General features: G+C 41.9%; 1 long non-coding RNA gene across 4 annotated transcripts in view; it reads left to right on the top strand.

The window, feature by feature from the left end:
* Positions 1-13,125, top strand: part of LOC137496650 (uncharacterized) — a 125,995-nt gene that overhangs the window by 36,263 nt on the left and 76,607 nt on the right. For 2 of the 4 annotated variants that reach the window (XR_012387148.1, XR_011017149.2), the window contains one exon: positions 797-3,337. The exons of the other annotated variants lie outside the window; for them this stretch is intronic. This is a non-coding gene — a long non-coding RNA (uncharacterized lncRNA). Of the gene's footprint in view, positions 1-796; positions 3,338-13,125 lie in introns of those variants that run through there. 4 annotated transcript variants of the gene reach the window in all.

Below are 13,125 nucleotides of genomic sequence, written 5' to 3'. Positions count from 1 at the left end.
CCATACACAGATTCACGCACTCATACACTATGGTTAATTTAGCCTACCCAATTCACCTGAACCGCATGTCTTTTTACTGTGGGGGAAACTGGAGCACCCGGAGGAAACCCACACGAACACAAGGAGAAAACTCCACACAGAAACACCAACTGAGCCGAGGCTCGAACCAGCGACCCAGCGACCTTCTTGCAGTGAGGCGACAGCACTACCTACTGCGCCACTGCTTCGCCTGGAAATACATTTACAGACATAAAGAAATTTAGGATGTAAAGAGATAATATAATGAAAAAAAATCTTTATTTTAGGAACTGTGCAATGAAAGGTACTTTTGTTTTATCAAAGCTTCATTTTTAAAAGTGAAGTAGTGCTCTGATTCATTGTTTTTCATGCAAGTATTGTCTGTAAAGCAGACGTCAGGATATGAGGAGCATTCATATTGAACTCCAAGGTCAAGGAGCTGCTGCTGATTATCTGAAATTAATCAAAGCCCTGAGAGCAGCCTGCTGTAAATAGACTCGCGAGCGCATCTAGGATTTTCACCGCGTGAAGCTGACTGCCCCGCGTCATTTTCATATTCAGTTTTGGATATTACAATCTGACAGGATCTTGATAATAAGGGTGTGAGCGAGTCACGCATCTGCCTGCCAACTGAAAATAAAATGGATGTCATCATCTTCTCTTAAAGCTTTAATCATTGGTATAATTGAAAGAAATGCTACAGTAGGCACCACACACCACGTCTTTCGATTCAACACGTATATGACCATTCCTTTTGTATATGTGTGTGTGTGTGCAGGAGTTTCAGGAGTTAAACTGAGGGGATAAGAGGGGTCCTTCACACCGGGGGGCCCGACGCACCCGCCACACGCTTTCCATCTCCTTCAGCTCTCCTCTAGTGTTGCGGTGATTGGCAGAGATGTTAAGTGCCATTTGACACCTGAGAGGGTGAAAATTTGTGCGAGTGGGCAGTAATGAATTGGAGACGTCTGCGCAATTAAAATCACTGTTAATTTCTCCAGGGAGATGGGAGGCCCCCCCTGAGCCCATGAATCACGGGACAGGAGGAGGGATGGAAAGAGTGAAGGATGAGTCACTGGCTTTCCTGGATGGAGAACAACGAAGGCCCCCACTGCACGTGAAGCGTATTTGATTAAGAACTTGCTTGATTTTTGTTCTGCTTCTCATTTGGTGGAAATTACTCTACTTTGGTTATCATCCGCATTCGGATATGATTGTAGCACTTGTGTGATGTTCTAATCAGACTTCATTGACACTGATTGAGATATGCATTGTTTCAGAGGGAAGGAAGGAACCCTGCTCACTCGGTTATGTCGCTTCGTTTCATGCCAGATACTTTTGCTCGGTTTCTTTCCCCACAAAAGTTACAGGAAGATCCTGTCACTTTGGTTTCCTGGCAGATGATCCGGGAAATGTCAGTAACATTATAAACTGGGAAAGGTTTCAGTTCACACATGGGTGTTTTTGTTTGCACTTGGCTACCATTACACTTTCCACATTTCCTTCGGTTTGTTCTGCTTGATTCTTTCGCAGTGACACAATGAACATGTTTTAATGTCACACAAGTGCTGAATATTCCACAATTTTCTTTTACCATCTTCAGTACAAATATCTGAACATTCCTACATTCTTATGAATTTACTTCAAAAGCAGAAAATAAATGTTATTTATTAGGATTGAATGGTTTTATACAACATTTAAAACAGATTAAATCTTTTTATTCTACAAAAGTTTTTTAGTTATTAAAATGCTCTTTGCTGTAAGGCATTCAAGAATGATCTTAAGTGTAAGATATGCATAGTTTTTGCTTAAAACAAGGAAAGCTTTCTCTCGCAATATAGTTATTAGTTTTTAGTTTCAATAGAGTTATTATTACTTCTTTTTATATTTTTCTCAATTCACATTTTTCAGAAAACTAGATTTAACATATATATATATATATATATATATATATATATATATATATATATATATATATTTGTAATACGCTGAGTTCAGTCTGGATTCATTCATCAATGTTTATGACAAAAAGCAAAAAAGCAATTATGTCCCTTCAGAAGACTTAAACCACTTAATTAACCACTTAACCACTTAATTTATGACTTTACAACTGTTTTGAAGAGATTTGAGTGAATAGACTTTCAATGAAGGGATGGAAATCTTTTAAATTGTTTAGGGATATTTTCACTTACTGTATACTCCAAAGATGAACTCATTTCATATTTGGGGATTAAACAATCACAGAAATGTCATTTTGGGGTGAGTTATTCATATAAATTCATTCTATTCCTTTAAATAAAAAAACTAAATGTTCAAAACACATTTACAGCCTTGGTGGGTGTCTGTTTTTGGATGCACTTGGCTAACTCTACACATTCCACATCCCTCTTCTGGTTTGTTCTGCTTGATTGGCTCGCGTTGACACAATGAACTTGTTTTACGATGCATTTGGTATTCTTTCAACCTCAATAATGTCACCCAAGCGCTGAAATTATTTATGAGGAAATGTAGAAGTGTAATTTCTGTCAGAGTTCAAGCCAATTAATAAAGCCTGTCAAAGTCTTTCCTTCCTTGACCAACAAAGTGTTCTCGGAGGAGGCCCGAACGGTGACCTTGGCGAGCCTGAGCAGCCCTGCTGCTGATCAGAGTGTCACCAGACTCGGGCGTTCTCTGACTGCCATGTGTTTAAATTGCCTCCCACTGGCATTCAAATTACAGCCCGTATCTCATCTGTTGAGATCTGGCATTACAGCGAGTCCACCATCTCCCTTCACACACACACGCCACCCAAGCACATAATGAGGCAAAGTCATCTCCTCCTGAATCCCCACTGGGTGTACCTGTGAAGTGTAAGGCCCAGATGCGCTATTTTCGGATCTCGCTCTTTTAATTTATTTCCATGATTTGGTGATAATAATAATAATTGTGCTGTAGGTGCTGCATTGAAATTAGCTGACACTTCCTCGGGCGTTATCGCTCAGCCATCGCATCCAAAAGTGCCTCTCGCGTGCCTTCACTTCTTCATCTCTCGCCGTGCGCTGACACAAAGGCTGTCGAAGCAGTTCTTCCTTCATTTTTCTCTCCCCCTTTTTCAGCTTATTCAAATCAGGTGTTTGAAAACTAACCTTGTTTGAATTGTAATGCCGCAACGGAGGGTTTACAATTTACTGATACAGCAGCATAATAGGAAGCGGAGCGGCTCTGAATTTGAAATGAATTAAATTTCTGCTTGTCTGTATTCTAATCACAATGTTACATGATAGCTTACAAGAGTGTCTTTGAGAGCGTTTCTAACTAAATAAATTTGATTTTGAAAGGGTGTGTTTGGCAGATTGGCTTCTGCATATTTTCGCCGCCAGCCAGGTGCTGTCATGGATAAAGTAGCTAGTTTATTGCGCATAATAGGATGCAAGGATTGCAAAATATACATGAATTCTATTTGACGGAGAGAGAGAGAGAAGCAATATCACAAAGACTCCCGGCTGCCTGGAGATGGCATTTACCCACTATTCAGATTGCCCATGACGCCCACACTGGGCATAGATTAATCAGTATGCTAAATAGGGAACTAACCATGTACATGAGATGCGTTTTGCCCTTATTCTGAGCTGAATAACAAATTGAATTAAAAAAAGTTACAATGCAAAATATTTTTCTGAATAAGTTTTTTACTCTTGCAAAAGTACTTTTTTTAACGTATTTTTTAAGTATTTATTTTAGTATTCCATGTTGTTTCAAGGTATTTTCACTCAATATTGTTAACTTGTAAAAAAATGTTATACATATTATTTGTCATTTGCCCAGTATTTATTTTGACTTTTAATTAAACAATCTAAATTTGTTATGTATATAAAATATTATATTGAGAAAGGGAAAAATGTGTTAAAATTACTGAGGTGTTAAAAAATAGCTCAGCAAATGAAGTTATCATTGACTAAATATAATCAGTTTTCATATTTAAATAGTTATTTGTTTATTTAATTCACACCTATTATTTTGTTCATTTAATAGTGAGCATGTTTTCTTTTATTGTTACTAATTAAGAACATAATTATTAAGCACAAGTACATACAAAAGTTTTCAGCTCTTCAAGCACAACATCACAGCAATAAATGTGAATCATGATGTCACTTATGGCCAGTACTGCATGTCATGAATTCCAGGAATGTTATTATTTTAAAGACACCAGACATATTCTCAAATATACAGAAGCATATTATGTGGATGGCATTGGATTGTTGTGAATAAAACTTTTTGTGTTTCTGATTGTGTGAACTGCTAAAATGTGATTATTGGACGCTGGACAACGGAGATGAGGATTCACATGCAAAAGAAGTTGTAAGGCAGGCAATGGTCAGACACAGGAGCAAACAATACATACAAGAGAATCCGGAAGCATAGTCAGGTCACAGGTGAATGGTCGATGCAGGCGGGTCAAGGCAAGGGTCAAACACGGAGAGACAAAACAAGGACAAACGCTTTGTGATGTTAAAGGGTAAAAACTTGCAAGACTCATCAATGTGTGTGACAAAGTGAGCCATCTAAATAGTCTGAGTAATCAGTCCCTGAGCAGCTCCCAGCTGTGTGTGTGTAATCAACAGAGAACCGGAACAGGTGTATGTGTGTGTTGCCTGAAGGGAGTTGTAGTTCATGTGGTGGCAGAATTGTGGTCCAGGTAATAATGGATGTTTTCCAGCAATCTGCAAAGCCTAGATTGCTGTTGGTCATAACAGTGATAATCCAACCTTCTTTTATTTATTTAAATTTTTTTCCCCAAATATTTTGGTAAATAATCTTTGAATCTCTCTTATTCGGTTGAGTATTTTCATTTGTGTTCCAAAGATAAATGAATTTCTCATGGGTTCGAAATAACATAGGTAGCCAAAATTAGAATTTTTAGGTGAACCAATTGTTTAAGGCTATAGTGTAGTTAAAAAGACCACTACAAAACCAATAAGGGTCCCTTCCAATTTTCAAAACTATAGAGATATTTTTTTTACCATTGTTAAATTTTGTAATTTAATTGTTTTTATATATCACCCAGTACCCTGATTTCACCTCAATGTGTATGTATTTCATTATAACGGTGTTAAAAGTTCTTAACAACTTATTAAGTTACTAAAATTACAAAATAAGTACTCATACATTGAATGTCTATAGCGGTTAAATTGAATGCATACACTTCAGCGTATGCTACTTTTTCCAGTGTACTTTCTGCTTATAAAAATGAAACTTTCTGGTTGCAAAAACAATTTTTTCAGACATGTTTTTAAAATGAAAAAATATATATACTTTTAACATTGAACAAACTTTGCCCTCCCACTGGCTGGACAAAGTAATATACACCTTCTTGGGTGGTCTAGTAACCCATTCACAATAATAGGCTATATTACTAAAAAGTTTAGTATTTTTTATAGTAATGACTTTATGAATGATGATGACATTCTAAGCTTAATTCTGAAATCTTAAAAAAATTTATTGGAATATTGATTGGATTTACAATAATGCTTTTTTAAGGCATGTGGTTATAAACACTTTATATGGGTTAAATTTATACAATGACTTAATTGTTTTTTTTTTTTTTTAGATTCACCTTATTTAAATTGTTTGCAACAATTTGCAATGAACCATTTTTTTCAACCTAGGCTCATTCTGAAAATGTACCGCTATATACATTTCTGGAGAGCACCAAATACATCTCAGAAGTGAATTTCTCCACCAGAGGCTGCTGTGTATGCTTTTTTAAATATCAAATTTTAAGTGCCACTCGTGCCTGCTATTCTCGCCTACGTCCACCAGAAGCCGCTCTCAACTGGCTGAATGACTGACTGAACGACTGATCAATTTTCTCCTTCCCTAAAACTAACCAATAGTGTTTTCACAAGCATTGATTGACCCACCCACCCACTTCTCTAAACCCAACCTTTTAAAAAGCAATCCAATAAAAGAAAAGCCCTTGTCTGATTTTTACCACATTTTCAGATTTTACCACATTCTCACCCTGTTATTTACTTCTGTATTTTATTTTTGGCTTCTGTTTTTGTCTTACCCAATTTCTGGAACAATTCTTTGCTGGACTTAAACCTCGTCAGAGTGGTCAGCTCCTCTCTCTGTCTCAAGTCCGCCAACGTACATGGCGAGCTAACTGGACAAACTGGTGATAGCGGGAAAGCCATCTACACCGTAGCTGGTAAGTGCGAAAAGGAACGGCGCCATACCGCCCCCAATCGTTCGTTTTAAAGACGAAATTTAGTCTTATGTACTTCTCACTACATAATTAGTGATTTCCAAAAATGTATAAAGGGTCTATGTCTATGTTGTTTTTTTAGTGTAGAAGCCTTAAATGTAAATATGACATGCCAAATTCAATTATTAGTCTTATATGAACACTCAGAAGTGTTATGAACAGAAGTGAACAGTTATATAGTGTGTAGAGTTAAGAATTTAAAACAAGACAATTTCAATTAGTACTACCTTCAAAAATGTTACTCTCTCAAGGACCATTTTTTTAACCTGTGCTATGTTGAGTACTAAAACTTCTCCCATTTATTTTCCTTTGAGTGCTCCTTTTCCTCTCCTCATACTATCTCAGACTGAATCTTCATTCCTAACAGCACAGAAAAGTTAGAGATGCAGTCAATGACTAGAGAACATTGTGTTCATCACTCCTCCATCCTCAGAAAGCCAAAATGTGGATTCTGTTGATGGTCTGCTTGAAGCCTCCAGATGTGTCCTACTTTTGTTCAGTGGTGACATGTGGTTAAATATACTTCCCGATGACCATCTCCGCTCACTCCTCCAGTTTCCCTGTCCAGGGACAGAACTCACAGACTTTACCAATGAAACTTTGTCCTCGTCCACATGTATCAGCTAGTTTTTCAGAGCAGTTGAGCTAGTAATTATCTAATGGAGCTCATTATTATTAGCTGTAATTGGAGGTGCCCGTATCCTCTGAGAGAGAGAGAGAGAGAGACAGAGAGAGAGAGAGAGAGAGAGAGAGAGAGAGAGCAATGAAATAAGCAGAAAATTGTGGGATACTCCAAAGCCCCAGGCCATTGTTTTCCATATAGCAACCTTACATCCTTATATGATAATGGCCAAATAACCTCTTTGCAATGCAAATGATGTTCATGTGTATTAGCGTGGGCACTCTGATCAATGACCAATTAATGACCTCAGAACAGTCATGTGACTACTTCACCTTGTTAATATGCATGTGACTTGTTCACTGATGCACACTTGGTTCTTTATTATGGTTGTGGATAATCATGTCTATATAACACATTTATTCAATTCAATAATCTTTTATATCGTTTAACATGGTAAAATTATTGTCTGGAAGTGTTCTTTTTATTATGGCATATCATCAGATATGAATAATAAAGTTCTATTTGACAAATGTAGTTATCGACATATTCTTTTTAAATGACAATTTATTTACATTATGGGGTGTTTTGATGAGGTTGTTTACATTTAAATACTTTTTATTTAAAAAACAAAAAAGGTTTTATCTATAAAGTTGAACTCTAGCTTTGTTGGCTTTATTGACCTTATTCTTTATGTGCGAGTGGGTGCAGCCTTTTGAATATTTTTGGCTTGAGATTTTTGGTTTTATTAACTTCCATTCATTTTTCACGAGTAAAACAGCTCGTTCTGCTGCTTGATGTTGCAAACTGATATTTTGTTATGATATTATTCTACTTTTTGTGTATAGTCATGCACACACTTTTTTGTAGAGCAAGTACTTTGACCGTTTTTTGACATTTTCATTTCTCCCACAGGCTACTGAATTGGATATTCTGAAACAATCGCAAAAAAAAGAGCGCACTTCCAATATTGAAGAATAAGGTGTCAGGACTCCTGGCTGATCGGCTGGTTCTATCTGTTCTGTTTGTATTAGCCACATGTTCCTTTGTTTGTGCTTCTGATTGTTTCTCTCCACCTCCTCGTTCTCATAATTTTAGTTGATTTGCTTCACCTGTCTTTGCTTATTTTCTCCTCATTAGCTCCCCTATTTATTCTCTGGGTTTCTGCTGTTCAGTGCCAGATTGTTGTTTGCTTCTGACCCTGCAACATCAACTATAGGTAAACTTAATGTTTTTAGTTAACCTTTTTCTGTTTGACTCCAGGACTCTCTCCCTACCTTCCCAGCCTTTCTGTGTAGTCCCTGGCTTGCTCGAAGTTTTTGCTCTTGTGCTGCCTGAGTTTTTGATGTCCTGGACACTGGCGTGGTTCTGACAATTACACCTGCCTCTGTTTCTACTGGCCAGTCTATTTTTTGTTCCTGGTTATTTCCAGTCATTCTCTTCCCCTCCATCAAAGTCTGCAAGTATTTTTTTTGTCATTTTTTGTTGTTCATTTTTTTTGGACTATAATATTTTTTGTTCTTTCTTGATCAGGCTGAGAGGACTGCTTACTGAAGAGCATTTTTTTTCCCATTTGTCGAACTGAGGTTTTTGTGCATTTTTCCCTTGAGACTGAGACATTGCCTTTAGAAGATTTTTTTTTTTCAATTTTGCATTCTGGCTAATGAACTGATCTGTTAGAATTTTTGCCTTCCACAATAAATCATTGTCTTCACCTGCATTTGGGTTTTTTCTGTTTACTGGCCTTGACAGAACAATCTGGCCAATATGGACCCAGCAGATGAAGATACTGTGAGGGCAGCCCTGGCCCAGCAGGGAGCTCTATTAGGTCGCCATGAAAGTCAGCTCACCTCATCTAACCGGGTCTTGGAAATGATTGGCTCCCAGATCGAAGACCTAACCGCTCAGCTTCTGCAGCTCCATACTGAGCAGATGTCAGCCCACTCAACTCTCCTTCCTGTCCATCGTTCCCCAGAGCCCAGAGCGAACCCCCCACCTCACTATGATGGAGACCCTTCTGTCTGTCGAGCCTTCCTGACCCAGTGCTCAGTGGTATTCTCCCTCCAACCAGCCACATTTTCTTCTGAAGAAGCCAAGGTAGCCTACGTGATCACCCTTCTGACTGGCCAGGCTCGTGAGTGGGGAACCACAGTATGGCAAGCCAAATTTCCTTACTGTTTTAACTTTAATGATTTTGAAAAAGAGATGATCAAAGTTTTTTGACCGCTCTGTTCATGGGCGTGAGGCAGCAAGACTTTTGGTTTCTCTTCGACAGGGGGATCGCTCTGTTTCTGATTATTCCATTCAGTTTCGAACTCTGGCAGCCTCATGTGGATGGAATGCAGCAGCACAATGGGACCAATTTTTGCATGGACTCAGAGATGAAATCCAAGACGAGATAGCAGCTCAAGAGCTCTCTACTGAATTTGATGGTCTGGTGGACCTGGCCATCAGGGTGGATAATCGTTTGGCACTACGTCAGCGCAACCGTATGGCTCGTTTTGCTTGGAAACAAGGAGGGTCCCAAGATCCTCTTTCCCCCACCAGTCTTGATACTTTCCAAGAGTCTGAGCCCATGCAGATTGGCCGTACCCGACTCTCAGCGGAGGAGAGGAAGCGCCGCATAACCAATAGGCTATGCCTTTACTGTGGCGGATCTGGCCATTTTGCTTCAACATGTCCGGTAAAAGGCAATGCTCGCCAGTAGCCAGGGGGGTATTGGTGAGCGTAACTCCTGTCAATGATCCCCCCTTAGCACGCACTCTCCTACCTGCCACTGTTCAGTGGGGTAACTCCTATCACCCATGTGCTGTCTTGGTCGACTCTGGAGCAGAGGGGAATTTCATGGACTCTGCTCTGGCTGCCAAATGGGGGCTTTCTACAACTCCTCTACAGACTCCCTTGACTGCTCGAGCCCTAAATGGAGCACATCTTGCCCTCATTTCTCTCACTACTGTCCCAGTAAGTCTCATTATTTCTGGCAACCACCGTGAGGAGATTGTGTTTTATCTGCTAGAGTCCCCCTGTAATTCCATTGTGTTAGGACACCCCTGGCTGATAAAACACAATCCTCATATTGAATGGGTCAAAAATTCTGTCCTGTCCTGGAGTCCTTTTTGTCATAAACATTGTTTGGGTGCTGCCTTGTCTCCTGGCTCTGTGCTTTCTGTTTCTCAGGTGGAGGCAGCTGACCTGTCGGTGTTAGAGTGATCTACCATGATCTTCGTCTGGTCTTTAGCAAATCCCGGGCCATATCTCTCCCACCGCACCGACCTTATGATTGTGCCATCAATCTGCTCCCAGGAACTTCTCCTCCTCGGGGCAGGTTGTACTCCCTCTCTGGTCCTGAGCGTGTAGCTATGGACAAGTACATCAGCGACTCTCTGGCAGCCGGCCTCATCCGATCCTCCTCCTCCCCAGCGGGTGCGGGGTTTTTCTTCGTGGAGAAGAAGGATGGGTCCCTGCGACCCTGCATCGATTATCGAGGGCTGAATGATATTACAATTAAAAACAGGTACCCCCTACCTTTAATGTCTTCAGCCTTTGAGTTGTTGCAGGGTGCAGGATTCTTCACGAAGTTAGACCTCCGCAACGCTTACCACCTGGTCCTCATACGTGAGGGGGACGAGTGGAAGACAGCCTTCAACACTCCCAGTGGGCACTTTGAGTACCGGGTAATGCCCTTTGGGTTAACCAATGCCCCGGCTCTCTTCCAGACCCTGGTCAATGATGTGCTGAGAGATATGGTGAACAAGTTTGTATTTGTATATCTAGACGATATTTTGATCTTTTCCCATTCTCTCCAGGAGCACATTCAGCACGTCAGACAGGTGTTGCAACGGCTGCTGGAGAATCAGCTGTACATCAAGGCTGAGAAGTGCTTGTTCCATACTAGGTCGGTTCCGTTCCTGGGGTTCATTGTCTCTGCAGAGGGTATCCGTGTAGATCCAGCCAAGGTAAGGGCCGTCTCCAACTGGCCAACTCCTGATTCTCGCAAGGCTCTGCAGCGTTTCTTAGGCTTTTCAAATTTTTATCGTCGTTTTGTCCGCAACTATAGTCAAATTGCTGCATCCTTGACTGCACTCACCTCCACAAAAACTCCCTTTCAGTGGTCTTCTCAGGCTCAGGCTGCTTTTGAAAGGCTTAAGACATGCTTCTCTTCTGCTCCTGTTCTTTCTTTCCCAGATCCTGAGAGGCAATTTATTGTGGAGGTGGATGCCTCGGAGGTTGGGGTTGGGGCGGTCCTTTCACAGAGGTCCCTAGCAGATGGCAAGGTACACCCTTGTGCCTACTTCTCCCATCGTCTATCCCCAGCTGAACGGAACTATGATATAGGTAACAGGGAGTTATTGGCGGTTAAGTTGGCTTTGGATGAGTGGCGCCATTGGCTGGAGGGGACTTCAGAGCCATTCTTGGTCTGGACAGATCATAAGAATCTTGAATATGTTTGTTCAGCCAAGAGATTAAACTCACGGCAGGCTCGCTGGGCATTATTTTTTGGGCGCTTTAATTTTATTTTGTCTTACCGTCCTGGTTCCAAAAATGTAAAGCCAGATGCTCTTTCCCGGCAATTCGATGGCCCAGGGGACAGCCTCACACCCAAGCCTATTATCCACCCTGGGCGGGTGGTGGCGGCTGTTGTCTGGGACATTGAATCACAGGTCAGAGAGGCTCTTCAGGGAGCTAAGGTGCCTGAGGGATGCCCAGCGAATCTGTTGTTTGTTCCCAAATTGCTTCGTTCTTCTGTCCTACAGTGGAGCCACTCATCTAAACTCACTTGCCACCCAGGAGTTAGGAGGACATTGGCATCTATCCGTCAAAGGTTTTGGTGGCCTTCCATGGCCAAAGAGGTCAGTCTGTTTGTTTATGCCTGCTCGGTCTGTGCTCAGAATAAGTCATCCAATAAACCTCCTGTTGGTCTGCTTCAACCCCTTCCCATCCCCACCTGCCCTTGGTCCCACATATCTCTGGATTTTATAACCGACCTTCCCCTTTCTAATGGTAATTCGGTTGTTCTTACAGTGGTGGATCGCTTTTCTAAGGCGGTCCACTTTATTCCCCTAGCTAAGCTTCCCTCTGCTAAGGAGACGGCACTGGTGGTGGTAGACCACGTCTTCCGGATACATGGCCTTCCGGTGGATGTGGTCTCTGACAGGGGACCCCAGTTCGTCTCCAATTTCTGGAGGGAGTTCTGCCGGCAGATTGGTGCTTCCACCAGTCTGTCGTCAGGCTTCCATCCACAGACCAACGGGCAATCCGAGCGGGCCAACCAGGCCCTAGAGCAGATGCTTCGTTGTCTTGTCTCTCACAACCCCTCCTCCTGGAGCCAGCAGCTTACCTGGGCCGAATATGCCCATAATTCTTTACCCAATTCTTCTACTGGTCTCTCCCCATTTCAGTGTTGCATGGGTTATCAGCCACCTCTTTTTTCTTCACAGGAGCCTGAGGCTGCGGTTCCCTCTGTCCAGGCTCTTATCCAAAGGTGCCGTCGCACCTGGCAAAGGGCTAGAGAAGCCCTCCTTCAGGCTGAAAGACGTGTCAGAACCTCCGCTAACCGTCGTCGGACTCCGGCTCCTAGGTACATTTGTGGGCAGAGGGTATGGCTTTCCACAAAGGACCTGCCACTTAAGGTGCCAGCCCGTAAACTGGCTCCGCGGTTCATTGGGCCATACCCTATGGTCAAGGTCCTCAGTCCGGCGGCGGTACGTCTCAGGCTCCCAACTTCCCTTCGTCGTGTCTATCCAGTATTTCATGTATCCCGAATTAAACCTGTTTTTCGTAGCTCTCTTAATCCTTCTGTTCCTATTTCCCCCCCTCCCCCCGTCTCATTGAGGGCTCTCCAGCGTTCACAGTTAGGAGATTGTTAGAATGCAGGCGTAGAGGACGTGGATTCCAGTACCTTGTAGATTGGGAGGGGTATGGTGCGGAGGAGAGATGTTGGGTCCCGGCTCGCAATATTTTGGACCAGTCGTTGATTAGGGAATTTCACAGCCGACAGTCTCCTCCCTTGGGATCGCCCAGTGGCGATCCTGGAGGGGGGGGTACTGTCAGGACTCCTGGCTGATCGGCTGGTTCTATCTGTTCTGTTTGTATTAGCCACATGTTCCTTTGTTTGTGCTTCTGATTGTTTCTCTCCACCTCCTCGTTCTCATAATTTTAGTTGATTTGCTTCACCTGTCTTTGCTTATTTTCTCCTCATTAGCTCCCCTATTTATTCTCTGGGTTTTTGCTGTTCAGTGCC

The sequence above is a fragment of the Danio rerio genome, chromosome 11 (genome assembly GCF_049306965.1).
Source record: "Danio rerio strain Tuebingen ecotype United States chromosome 11, GRCz12tu, whole genome shotgun sequence".
Classification (NCBI taxonomy): domain Eukaryota; kingdom Metazoa; phylum Chordata; class Actinopteri; order Cypriniformes; family Danionidae; genus Danio; species Danio rerio.
Note: the sequence above shows the minus strand (reverse complement) of the source record. Positions and strands in the feature narration are given on the sequence as shown.